The sequence below is a fragment of the Acomys minous genome (assembly GCF_964271855.1).
Source record: "Acomys minous genome assembly, chromosome: 15".
Taxonomy (NCBI): Eukaryota; Metazoa; Chordata; class Mammalia; order Rodentia; family Muridae; genus Acomys; species Acomys minous.
Window position 1 is genome coordinate 31,344,854 of NC_140497.1, and position 13,111 is coordinate 31,357,964.

Below are 13,111 nucleotides of genomic sequence, written 5' to 3' on the forward strand. Positions count from 1 at the left end.
TACTCAGCAGCCTCTATGACTTGGGATCTGACAAACTTAGCGTGACCACAGAGGCCTTGTGTTTCCTTTGCTGGGATTCCAAACCCTATTTCTCTTAATTGATCTCTCTTATGTTTAAAACACTTATTTTTTTTTTTTTTTGACATCTCCAATCCCTTATTTCTGAGCCTCCTAAGACATCCGTCATCAAATAAAGTAGCTACTGGAGGTTAAGGTATAAAGGAGCTCACTGTACTCTGAGTCCTGAGTGTCACCTGATGGCTGTCCCTCCCTCTCTCCCCCGACAGCTCTCCCTTCCTATCAAACTGCATTTTTTATTATTAGTCAGGTACACACACCAAGTAGTTAGGGGCTGCTGTACCTTCTGGCTGCTACAAAATCTGACTCCCACATCCTCTGCATGTTCAATCTGTTCCCAAGCGAAACTCCTTCACTGTCAAGGTAGCATGCTGTGTCATCCTCCCCTGGACGGTGAGTAGGTGTGACTAATAATCTACTGTCAATTTCTTCTGTTCGGTATCAGATGGTATGTGTTAAGCAGCTCTCACGAACGACTGAACGGGGCATAAAGGAGACTAAGAAAACAGAGGATCGTCTTTCCTTCTCTCATCTTTCTTTCTTACATGGTATATGGATTTTTTAAAAGGTGGATCCTTTGCCCACTGTATTCTCATAGCCAACCACAGATTTTTACTACACCCTTAGGCTACAGTAAGGTCAGGGAACAGTTCATTTTTTTTTTAAATTTCCACAGTGATGATATTATTTATCCTATGTTAACAATTTTCTCTTTGTCCTTGACTTCATGATCACTGCCTTGTTTCTGGTTGAATGTATCAGGTTGTCGAAATAATGAAAATGAGATTCATTCTTGAAGTTACTGCAGAAGGCTGCAGTAAGTTTTTATTTTTAGAAAATCAACTTTCTATTTTATCCCCCACTTAAGTTGCCAAGTATTATCTCAGGCACAATTTTCTTTGTTTGCAAATTATAGTTTATCTTCTCCAAGAGAAGGGAAGTGCATTTGCACACTTTTAGTGCACATTATATTGATTAAAAGTTGTAGGTTGTGGGAGTGTCTTGATTTTAAATATATATATTAACTATGAAATGTTATGTATTCACAGAAATTTTTTGTACTTAAAATTTTAGGTTAGTGGAGTTAATACTAATTAATATATAATGTACATTTGGTATATGGCATGGTTCATGTGTGCTATGTCATTTTTATACATAATACAATATAGAGAATTCTATAATTGCTGCTCATCTCAAGTTTAGATGTGATAAACGGAAGGTTAACGAGGTTAAGTAACTTGCTCTAGAGTTTAGTGCTCATTTGTAAAGAGAGCATGAGTGTAGAAAGGAGCTGATCAATCAGTAAAGTACCTCTCAGGCAAATATAAGATCCTGAGTTCAGACTCCTGGGACCCAGATACTAAGCATAGCACACATCTGAAATGTTAGTATTCAGGGAGTGGGGGCAGAAGGGTGCTTAAAGTTCACTGATCTGCTAGCCTAGCCAGTTTTTCAGTTGTGGTTCAGTGAAAGAGACCCTTTATCAAAAACCAAAGAAGAGTGATTGATGAAGAAGCCCACATACATCCCTGAACTCCATATGGATGTGCACACAACCTCACAACACACATTATATCTATATCTATATCTATCTACATATATATATGTATGTATATATATATGTATACATCTGTGCATCTATGCATCTATCTATCTATCTATCTATCTATCTATCTATCTATCTACCTATCTATCGACACAAATGCACAAAACACGCATGCAAAAGAACTAGAGACCAAATGAAACCCAAATCATCTGGTTTCAGAGTTGATATATTTCAGCTCTCTAAATACAACCTCCCTTCATTACAATCCTCTGTTGTATTGACTAGTAGGGAGCCTGCCAAGCTCTCAGACATATTAATGCTTCTCCAAATTCAATATGCACATGAATCGCATGGGCACATGCTTAAACACAAACTCATAGACATGCTTTTTTCAGCATGGATGAGTTGGATCATTGAAATTATACACACATACACACATATATATATATATATATATAATTCAGAAATTATGTATATATATGTATATGTATATATATATATGTATATATATATATATATAAATAATTCAGAAACTGAACCACTCAGTATCTTTACAAAATTTAGGACTTCTACTCATTGTTGATAGAGAAGTGGATATTAGATGTGAATACCCACAGATAATACAGTTGTACTCTGAGCATTGTATCATATACTAAAGATAGAAATGAAACAGCTCATTGACACTAACCTGAAGGCACTTCACAAACAATGGACACCGAATGTGGTTTGTTGTCTCTATTCTGACAAGAGCTGGTGAATTCCAACTCACTGTGGAGAGACTGAACGTTGGCCAGCAAGCTTGAAAAGCCAAACAATACCTAATCGTACTCCCATGTAAGCGCGCCAGTTAACTAAACAGTAGAATTTCATCCTCTTGTCAACATTGTTCTCTCCTGTCATAAGCACTGTCTATATTCATAATCTTCATTTCATGTGTACAAACAAATCACATTCTTGAAATGAATTATACATTTGTGCTGAAACAAACTTTGTCTTTACACTCTTAATTTTTTCCTCCCAATATATAGAACATGTTAATGTGATTTTTAATTATGCATGTTTATTACAAACTCCTATGCTTATGTACTCTGAGAGTTAGTTTTAAATTTCATGTGTTATCATACAACTTGTATTCTGGGCTTAGATTGGCTAGTCCTTCTTTCCTGTAGTTTGTACCAATCAGGTTGGAGAGGTGAATATAGTAGTTGAAGGATTAAGACTGTGATTACTGTGATGTAGCTATAAATCTCTAAATATCAGAAAGAATATAACTTCATAGCTTCAAAGATAGATTGTAAAGTAGAACCAAAACATTTAAAGAAACAAAACTCTCAGCTGATGTGGTTTAAAGTAATCTAAATTATTTATATATTTCTTAACCAATATGAATAGTGAATGGAATGTTCATGTGCCACAGGTAGCTTCAGAATGCTGTAATAAATTGTTCTAACAGATTCTGGAAAAATCTATAACATGACGACAATGTTCAATGCTTATTTAAAGTCATTAGTACAATAATAAAATCTGAAACTGCTCCCAGATTCAGAAAGCAAATGCATAGAACATATAAGGCAAATTATAAACCCATTAGATTTATATATTTATGAGAATATTCAAATCAATATATGCAATAATCCTATAAGTGTTTTGGTGAGAAAACAGAGATAAAACTATAAGAATATTTTTAAAAAGTGATCAAATTTTATTTTGCTACAGTGGCTAACATCATATTCTTCAGGTATTTAGATAGGACTTTCTATCTTATGGATCTCTGGGACATATATTTTGTAACTGAATAGTCACAAATAATGATTACATTGAATTAGGAAACCTTTTATTAAAACCTCACTGGATTCTAGTCATGATTTCCAATAGAACCCTTTAGCTTTTGTAAAGAAGCTTTATCTATGGATATATATATACATACATACATATCTTGTTAAGTCCAAATACAAGTACAATGAAACCAGTACATGTGTGTGTGCATGTGTGTACTTTGTGGACTCTTGCACAGATTCTGTGATACCTGAACTTGGTACAAATTTAATATAAATAACACTTAACAATGTTATGTAATTACATAACAGGTAATAGAAGATAGAAATTTTCGTCATGAGAAGTGACTTTGACAGACTATTCATTTCATGCTTTTCACACAGAGATTACACCCAAGAAAGATTTGTTTCAAAGTCATCAAAAATAAGGAAAATGTTCTATGTTTTTAGCTGAAAATATTAACAGTAGCCAATAGGATAATATGTTAAAATATTAATAATGTCCAAGCTCATTAGCAATATAAGGTTTGCAGTGGTTTAAACTACATAGTCTTCACATTAATTTATATAGAAATGCAGATATATTGGATAATGTACTTTAAAATCACAATGGTTTGTAAATCATGCAGACACTATATGTCTGAAAGATTACTTATGTCAGTCTTTATACTGAGAACTAAGCTTCTCTTCTTTATAAAATATGTCTTTTAATATCCATGGAATAAATAAAGTCTTCAAATCTTCAAATACTGCCAGCAATGGTGATAGACATACTTCAGAAGATAAGTCTTGTCAGTGTAACATATTTGATTAACCATGATTAGAAATTTATACTGTCTAAAATCTTCTTTTAAGAAAAATAATTCAAAGTGTTCTTTGAACTAATATTGACTCTTCTGCATAAAGATAAAAGGACCAAAATACCTTAAAGAGATATTTCATAGTGAAAATGGAATTTTCTTAAGTTGAAGTTTATCAGAAAGATTTTTTTTTCTAAAGTAATTCCGACCTGGTAAAGAATTTATTTAATTTTTCTGGTGACTTTTTCCAGTAGTATGAGAAATACTTAAGCTTTTCAATTTTTAAATGATTCACGTTTGTCAAATATTGTTGAGGTTCTATTTTAATGTATTATATATAAACTTGTGGTTATAAATTGACCTTGCTTATTCATAGAATATGTTGTTTTCTAGAATTTTGTCCTCCATATTGAGTATAATTATTGTGATATTCCTTTCCGGAGCTTTACTTTCACTTTCAGTTATTATTTTATAATGTATTATTTATTTCAGTATTCTTTATTCAGAATTTTATGCAATGCATTTATATCTATTCATCCTCCGAAAGCCTCCTCGTCCTCCTCTTCCTCCTCTTACCACCCTCTCGATGTTCTCAGAAAACATTGAGATTGCTTCTGCTATACCCCTTTCATTGAGTTTAGCCTGCTTTGCACAGCTAGTCTTGGGCGTGGGGCCTTTCTGGTGTGTGGTTGGTCTTCCAACGTCATATCACTACAGGAAACTGACCTTCCCTGTATTCGCTATTACGTGGCAATAGTTCCTCATTTAGTCATGGGATGTTTTTTCTCCACTCTTTTGCCTCCATGCTGGAATTTTCTCTGGCTGGAGCTTGGGCTGGTCTTGTGTATGCTGTTACGCTCACTGTGCGTCCATAAGTTCATCTTCCTTGCTGCGCCTTGATCATTGCTTTGATGTTTTCTACCTCCTCTAGCTCTTAGCATCTCCTCTATCTTCTTCGAAGATCCCCAAGCCTTGATGTACGTGAAGGTATCTGATACGAATACTCCATAGATTTGTATGAATACTGCACAGGTTTAAATTCTCTGCATGTTGGGATTCTTTGTGTTATTTGCCATCTACTAAAATGAAAAGCTTTTCTCGTGAGGGTTGAGAGATGTCATGATCTATGGGCATAACAATACATCATTAGAAGTTTTAATATTCCACCCTTTTAGTACAATAGTAGTATTGCAGTCTCACCTAGGGTCTAAGACTTATATAACAACAGGGGCCCTTGATCCACTCAAAAAATTAAATTTACCTTTATTCATTTATTTTTATGTTACTGGAATTGAATTTAGGGGCTCATAAATACTGGAGAAGTGGTCTACTAATAAACTGTATGGCCTTCTGGGAAAAGTAAAACTATAGAGATACTACAATCATCAGTGGTTGCCATGGTCAGGGTAGAGGATAGGATGAAAGGGTGGAGCCCAGAAGATTTTTAGGATGGAAAGATTTCTGCATGATACAAAATGATATTCATAACATTACCCAAATTATAGCTTTTAATATTTGTAATTATATTTTATATTACAAACTGCTTGGAATATTCTGTAGTTATCACCATCCATGTGACTGTTGGGTTCTGAGGAACTGCATCTGGGCCAGCTATAGCTTGGTTTCATCTGTTGCTTGGTGGCTGACTCAGTAGCTCAGTAGCAAATAAGCTGAGCCTGTTCTCAGCATCAGGCAGGAAACAAGAATCCAGCCAGCTCGTGTAGGTCTCTCTTCTCTTTCTTTACATAACTCCAGACTTTATCATTTGAAGTTATGTTATGACACTAACATTTGAAATTATACCTAACTGCTTATTTGTTCCAAAGTTTAATGGTTACTAATAAAATCATGTAATTTGGGTAATTTATTCTTTATATGAAACACTAATTTTACTGGCCCCTTGGTTGGTTGGTTAGATCATGGTGGCTAACAGTATATCAACTTTTACCTCTATCCTTCCTTGCATCAATTAGAGGAAACTCATAGTAGGTTTCTTTTCTGTGTGTTTTTAGTTTAGTTTAATTCAGCTTCAACCATGTTTAAGGTGGAATATGGGGTCTCATACAAGCTGCAAAAGCATTCTATCACTAAGCCATAGCCACCACGCTCTTTTTTTTTTTTTTTTTTTTTTTTTTACATTTTATTTCTGAGGAATGGTCTTATTAACTTGCCATGTTAACCTTGAACTCACTCAGCAGCCCAAAGGATATGAACCTTATTCCTCCTGCCTCAGCTTCCTTAATCCCTATTTGGATAGTTTTTGACTATCTTACAAACTTTTAAGGAAATCATTTTACTTTTCATGCCCTAATATTAGCAATCTACACTATGCTTAGTATATATTTAGGCATGAAGGAGATGCATATTCACTGACAAGGTGAAATTCAATGCCAGGCTCCACTGGAGGTGTAGATTAAATATCCAACCTGTAATTGAACCCTCAGTTCATACAGATGTAAGCGCTTGATTCGCAATTTGAACCTGTAATTTTGGAGCTTATTATATTGTTTCCTTTTGTCTGATGATATCATCATGAAGATGATCTCTTTATATCATAATGCTGTCCTGGATACAAAATATCTATCTAAAGGTGTCTATAAAAATGTTGAAGAGTCACATTTTTTCCTCCCTCAAAGCTCTTAAGGATTCAGGGAAAAGAAACATGTTCAACCCATGGACAGCATGGATTTTGGCTCCTGCTTCTACCTTTTTACCTGTGAACCTGGCCTCACCTGCTCTTTGTCCCTCCTTGCATCCCATGCTGCTTTTGTGGAACTGGTCTTCCAATCGTAGCTCAAGAAGAAAGCTATTATTGACTCACTTAGCTGTTCCTTTTTTGAGGGAACAGCCCTATTAAATTAGAATATTTTCAAAATCCTTTAAGGAAGTATATGAATTCCTGTATAAATGCTTTCCATTTCATTTAAAAGCAATCAAAAACTTCAACAATTCTCACTATGGAAATAATTCATGATAGATCCATTTCATAGTCACAAAATCTCCTAGAGAGACATAATTTCAAAGTGCACTAAAATTTTTATTATCAGCAACCAGGCATATGGTCTAGAGCCGTGAAAATCAAAATTGAAGAACTAATGATTTTCATTCTTGGATATCTTTTTATGTTTTCCATTGTATATGTCAACCAAACTTTCAGTTGTAACACTATCAAAATTCTCATTTCATTTATCACTTTAAAAGTTTATTGACTATTAAAACAATAGTTGATTTAACAATCGGGTGCCTAAGACAAGATTTTAAAATATACTGCAAAAATCAAAATAAAGCATTTTAAAGAGAATATTTTAATGCAAAATTACTTTAATGGTATTTCACTTTGATATCTGAAATGCATCCTCTGGCTCCCTTTTTAGGACAGATTTATTCATAGACAGCAGTTGTCAGGAGACAGGAATTATGCTCATACTCCAAACTTTATTTTAATATAATCATACACCTTAGAAAATATTAATAGCATCTTTCCCCAACTGGTTTTTAGTGTGAGGTGTGAATTTTGAAAATACCTTGATCAGTTTAAGGTCTAAAAGAATGGAAAGAAATATTTTCTTCTCTCAAATATGGCTTGTTACCTAGATCCCCATAGTTTGGAAATGAACTCTAGCATTTAAGAAAATTAATTTTAATTTATATTGAGTCCTTGTTGCTATCAATATGTGACTTTCTTCTTTGTCATCCATTCAGGCCTTCTGCCCAATGAGTAACCATTATATGTCCCACGTTGTACTAAGTTTTGCAATACAGAAAAATTAAGCATAGCCTTCATCCTCATGACATTTATTTGCCAGTGTGAAAGGCAGAAAATAAACACAAAAGCATATATAATAGAGTGCATCGGATGATCTTAAATGTGTTGTGGAAATTAAGGCAGGGAAAGGAATAAAGTTATTGAATGATCTGTAGGCCTTAATATTTACATTACCTGTCATAAAATGGACATTGAAGTCTCTAATGAAGAAATATTGAGTGTGAAGAAAATAAGTAGATAAATCAAGTTGATATGTTGTCAAATAACATCCCTAAAAATTCCCGGAGTGGGCCCTATAAGAACTTAGCTTGCCTAGAATAAGGGACCCGAATAAAAGAACACAAGACTAAAGCTTGAAGTGTGGCACACGGTGTGATCACAAAGGGCCTGCTCCTGTGGCAAGGATATGAGCTTCTTCTGGGGAAGCCATTAGTGAGGCTTCTGAGTACAGAAGTTATGCACATCTTTTCTATCACTTAAAACTGCCATCATGATTATTATGCAGGATACGAGAGCTAATATAGCAAGATCAAAACTATTCAATCAATTGCAGACAAAAGGATGTCCAGGTAGCCTGGGAATTGGTGATGAAAGTGAGGAGATGATAAAGATAACCAGGCTTTGGATACATTGATATTTCACAGACAGAGTTCGCTGATAGACTACATGTGGATATTAGAGGAAAATGTAGCCAATTATGTTTTTATAACTCTCATTATAAAGTTGCCATGAGTTGATGTGGGAAACACTAGAGGGGAAGTTTGAGATCAGAAAACTAACGTTTGTTTCATGATGAGCAAAATGTGGGTTCCACATGAAGATGGCAGACAAATCTGAAATGGAGTTGTGTAATGTGGGTCCAAGTATATTTTTAAAAATTCCTCATTACCATGTGGTTGTCATTTGATGGCATGCATTAGATAATGTTCATCCAGGCCACAGAATTACCATAGGTAGACATTCTGAAGAGTGGATGTGGATAAATCATGTAACAATACTGAAAATGAGTAGACAGTTATGTGTAGGCAGTGTTTCACAGAAGCCTCAGGAGTATTCTGTGAAGGGCAAAGTGATCAACTGTACCATACATTGCCGGTGGCTCAGAGGAGGCCTGAGAACTAAGAGATTACCTATGCTAGAACTCAGTATTAATGATGAAAAAATGATTTGGTGGAATTATTGATGAAAATATGATTTGAAGTGAAGCATAAAAGAGAAGCCAGAGATGATAAAAAAATTATAGTTAAAACTTTTATGGTAAGGATAAAAAGAAGATCTCCACTTACAAGGGATGGGATAACCACTGAGATGTAACAAGAATAAATTAATAAAGGAGAAAAAAATGCACAAAAAAATTGAAATTAAATTTGAGGCCGAGTATGGAGGGCTATGTCTGTAACCCCATTACTGGAAGGTGGGGGCAGGAGGAATAGGAATTCAAAGTCATCATCAGCTACATTTTGAGTTTAATACCATTATGGACTGCATGAGATCCTAACTCAAAAACACATAAAAAAATGAAACCGAATGATTGAGCAGAAACATATCATTTTAACTGAGATTCAAGAAATTGAAAAGGAAATATGTTAACATAAAATATCAAGCTATAGTAAGATTAGAGCCAAGTACTGTTTGGCAAGAAACGGCTGGTGAAGATTAAGCACTAATAAAAGTTTGGTGGACTTGTATAAGAGAATTTAAGCCTTCTGTCACAGCCCACCCACCCCCTAGTCCACCCATGAAGTCTATTCTATTTTCCTTTCTAGGCAGATCCTTGGGTCCTCTCTTGAGACCTCCTTGTTACTTAGCCTCTCTGGGTTTGTGGGTTGTAGCATGATTGCCCTTTGCTTAACAGCTAATGTTTACTCATAAGTGGGACTGGGATATCAACTCAGCCACAAAACCTTCTATCTATAATCTGCCCTGCCTTCAAGACATGCTGGAGCAGTGGTGGTACAGAGCTTGTAGGAGTGTCCTATTCATGACTAATCCAACTTGAGACTCATATTCCAAGAGGGAGCCCACACATGACACTGCCTGGATGATCAGGAATCAGAGGCAGGACCACCCAGAGACCAGAATAGAACCAATGAAATGATTACTAATGATATTGCTCTATTCTCACAGATTGTTGCCTGGCCCAATTGCCATCAGAAGGGTGTCATCTGGCAACTGATAGAGCAGATGCAGAGAGTCACAGCCAACCACCAGGTTGAGTCAAAGGGAACCCCACAAAAAAAGGGAGGAAGGATTGTAAGAGCCAGAAGGGACAAGGACGCTACAAGAACATAGCTTGCAGAATCAACTGAGCAAGCCTTATAGGGGCTCACAGAAACTGAAGTGGTGAACATGACCCTGTATGAGTCTGAGCTTGGTCCGCTGTGTATTCTGTAAGGTCATGTAGCTTGGTGATGTTGTGGGGCTTTAAAGAGTGAGAATGAGGAAAGGGTGTCTCTGACTCTTTTGCCTGAGCTTGGGACACTTGTCCTCTTACTGGGTTGCCATGTCTAGCCTTGATATGAGGGTTTGTGCCCAGTCTTATTGGATTTTGATGGGCCATGTTCAGTAGATATCCCTAAGAGGCCTGCTCTTTTATTTGTTTGTTTGTTTAATTTTGTTTTTGTTTGAAGCAGAATTGATCTGGGGAAATAGGCGGGACAGGGAGTAGGGGAAGAGACTGAGAGGGAGGGGAAACTGGGGTCAGGATGTAACCTATATGTTGCAGGATATTTGATGCTATGTGAACCCCAATATTGTAAGCTGTAATAAAACTGTCTAATTGTGGTATGGCTCAGTCTTTGATCCTAGAGCTTTCTGTTTAATGTAAACAAGTACTTGTGATGTAGCTCAGCCCTAGCACATATTTCAATCCAAGAGCTTTGTGTAAACAGGATTAAATAAAGTTAATCTTAGGCCAAGAGGCAGAGCAGGCAACAAGATTCATAGGAAATCAATGGATAAAGAGACACACAAGAAGTAGAAAGGAGAGGCATTGAGTTCAAGGGAGTTTAAGATAGGGTGGAGAAGGAATGTGAGCTGAGTAGGAAGAGATTTTTCCTTCTGGGATGTCAGCTGAGTAGGAAGGTCAGCTTGATGCTTTCTCGGCCTCTCTGAGCTACGAGGATTTCACCCCAGCATTTGTCTTTATTGGTAAAAATCAAACGATAAAGATTTTCTTTCTTTACAACAATGTGTGTGAGAGAGAAATTAAAAAGAAGCCAGAGAGAATTAAGGAAAGATTGTATAGTTTCAGACAAAGATGAAGAGACCAAAACCACATATATTCAAAGTCAGACCCATCATTTCTTTCATGTTTGTCACTCTTTGAAATCATTTAAAAAGTGGTTTAACATGGAACCGCCACATTGTGGTTCAGATGTAAGAACTGTACAAGTTAATTTGGTTCCCCCATTTTAATCTCCTTGCCTTCAGTCACCCTCCCTCTTCAGTGTGTATAGTGGTATTTAAAACCCAATCCCATTGGTCTTCATTCTTCTATTATTAAAAAAAAAAATGAAGAAACTAAAAGGAGAATTTAGCTCAAAGCTGAATTTGCCATGAAGCTGTTATTTGGCCACACAGATCTGGGAAGAGTTCATGTGGAACACGTCAGAGTCATGCTCTGTCCCAGTTGTCATTGCCATCTGTGCAGTTTCATGTCCCCATGATCCTTTCCCGGTTTATTGACATCTTTTCTCTCTTTCCAAAATATTAAGCTCTCTTGTTCCCAGGGCTTTTACATTTCTGTCCCAACTTCTTGGAATGCTCTTCTCACAGATGTTTATTTAATTTATATTCTTGCTCAAATTTTTACATTACTGAAGCAGCTTGTTTGACTGCCCAGTGCTACACAGTATTTCTCAGTCCTTTGAGCCTTCATTTCACGGTAGTTATCACCATACTGTCAATGATACATTCAGTTTTTGAATTTTTATACTGTCTCATTTGTTTCTGGATAGATACTCTGTCATTTTAGCTATTGTATTTCCCCCATATTCCTATTTCTTAGTATGCCATGCATATGATGTAGGTAAAAGCCACGTATCGAGTGGGTATATGAATAAATGAATGGATGTTTTAAGAAGTTAGTTTTTCAAATTGGTCCTTCCTGGGAGATAAGTGGTAAATGTCTAAAGCTCCAAATACTTTGACACAGAAAAAAACTGAAATAATTAATCTAATGAATATATCAAATCTTAAATGAGGTAGGGAAGCAAAGGGCATGAGCTTTCCTTTCAAAGCCTGTGGTTTAGGTATTGTATTGTAGTAGAAAAATACTGGATTTAGATGTCACTATAATTTTTTTCCCACAGCTATAGCTACTTGGCCTGTTAGAATCATGGCTGCTTTTTCTGATCTATAAAATAATTATGGTAAGAGCCCATCTAATCTTGCAATTTCATATATTGTTATTTTATCTTCCTTGTGCTACTCTGTAACCTATTATCTAGGTGAGCTTGTGTCAATCATTTTATAAACTCGACGCTGCAAAATTATAAGCTATGACAAAGAATGACAATGTCTTTAATCTCGTTCTCCAAATATGCTATCATGTTTCTTTCAAAAACTGAAAAGGCATCTCAAAACACTACAGCTTGCTTGCCTTCCCTCTTCATTCAGATGCTGCCCTCGTTCCTGTTCCCATATCAACAAACAGCACATGTCATCCCACAGCGTGCTCAGGGATTTAAAGAACACAGGAGCTTTAGGTAAATCTTTTAACACACCCACACCCACACACCCACAAACACACACCCATACCCACACACCCACAAACACACACACACACACACCCACACCCACACACCCACAAACACACACCCACAAACACATACATAACATATATGTAAATATATATATATATATATATATGAGATAATATAATTATATCATTTCTCTTTCTCTTTCAAGTCCATAGATACTTTTACTTTAATTGTTGAATTAAAAACTGCTGAGCCCTTATATTATTAACTGAATGTGTATGTTTTCCAGGATGAATATTTATACTGGATAACCAATTGTGGTTTTATGTAGCTAGAGAACCTGATTTCTTCAGCTCTCAGCATTCCTTAGTTGCCCGTAGTTGTTTGTATAAATACTATTTTTAGGAAATCTTCAACTCCTATTACTTACAGTGATGAAATTA

The 13,111-nt window shown here is 35.7% G+C and overlaps 1 long non-coding RNA gene across 1 annotated transcript in view; it reads left to right on the forward strand.

Moving 5' to 3' along the window:
* Positions 1–13,111, forward strand: part of LOC311584742 — a 609,662-nt gene that overhangs the window by 521,049 nt on the left and 75,502 nt on the right. The window lies entirely within an intron of this gene.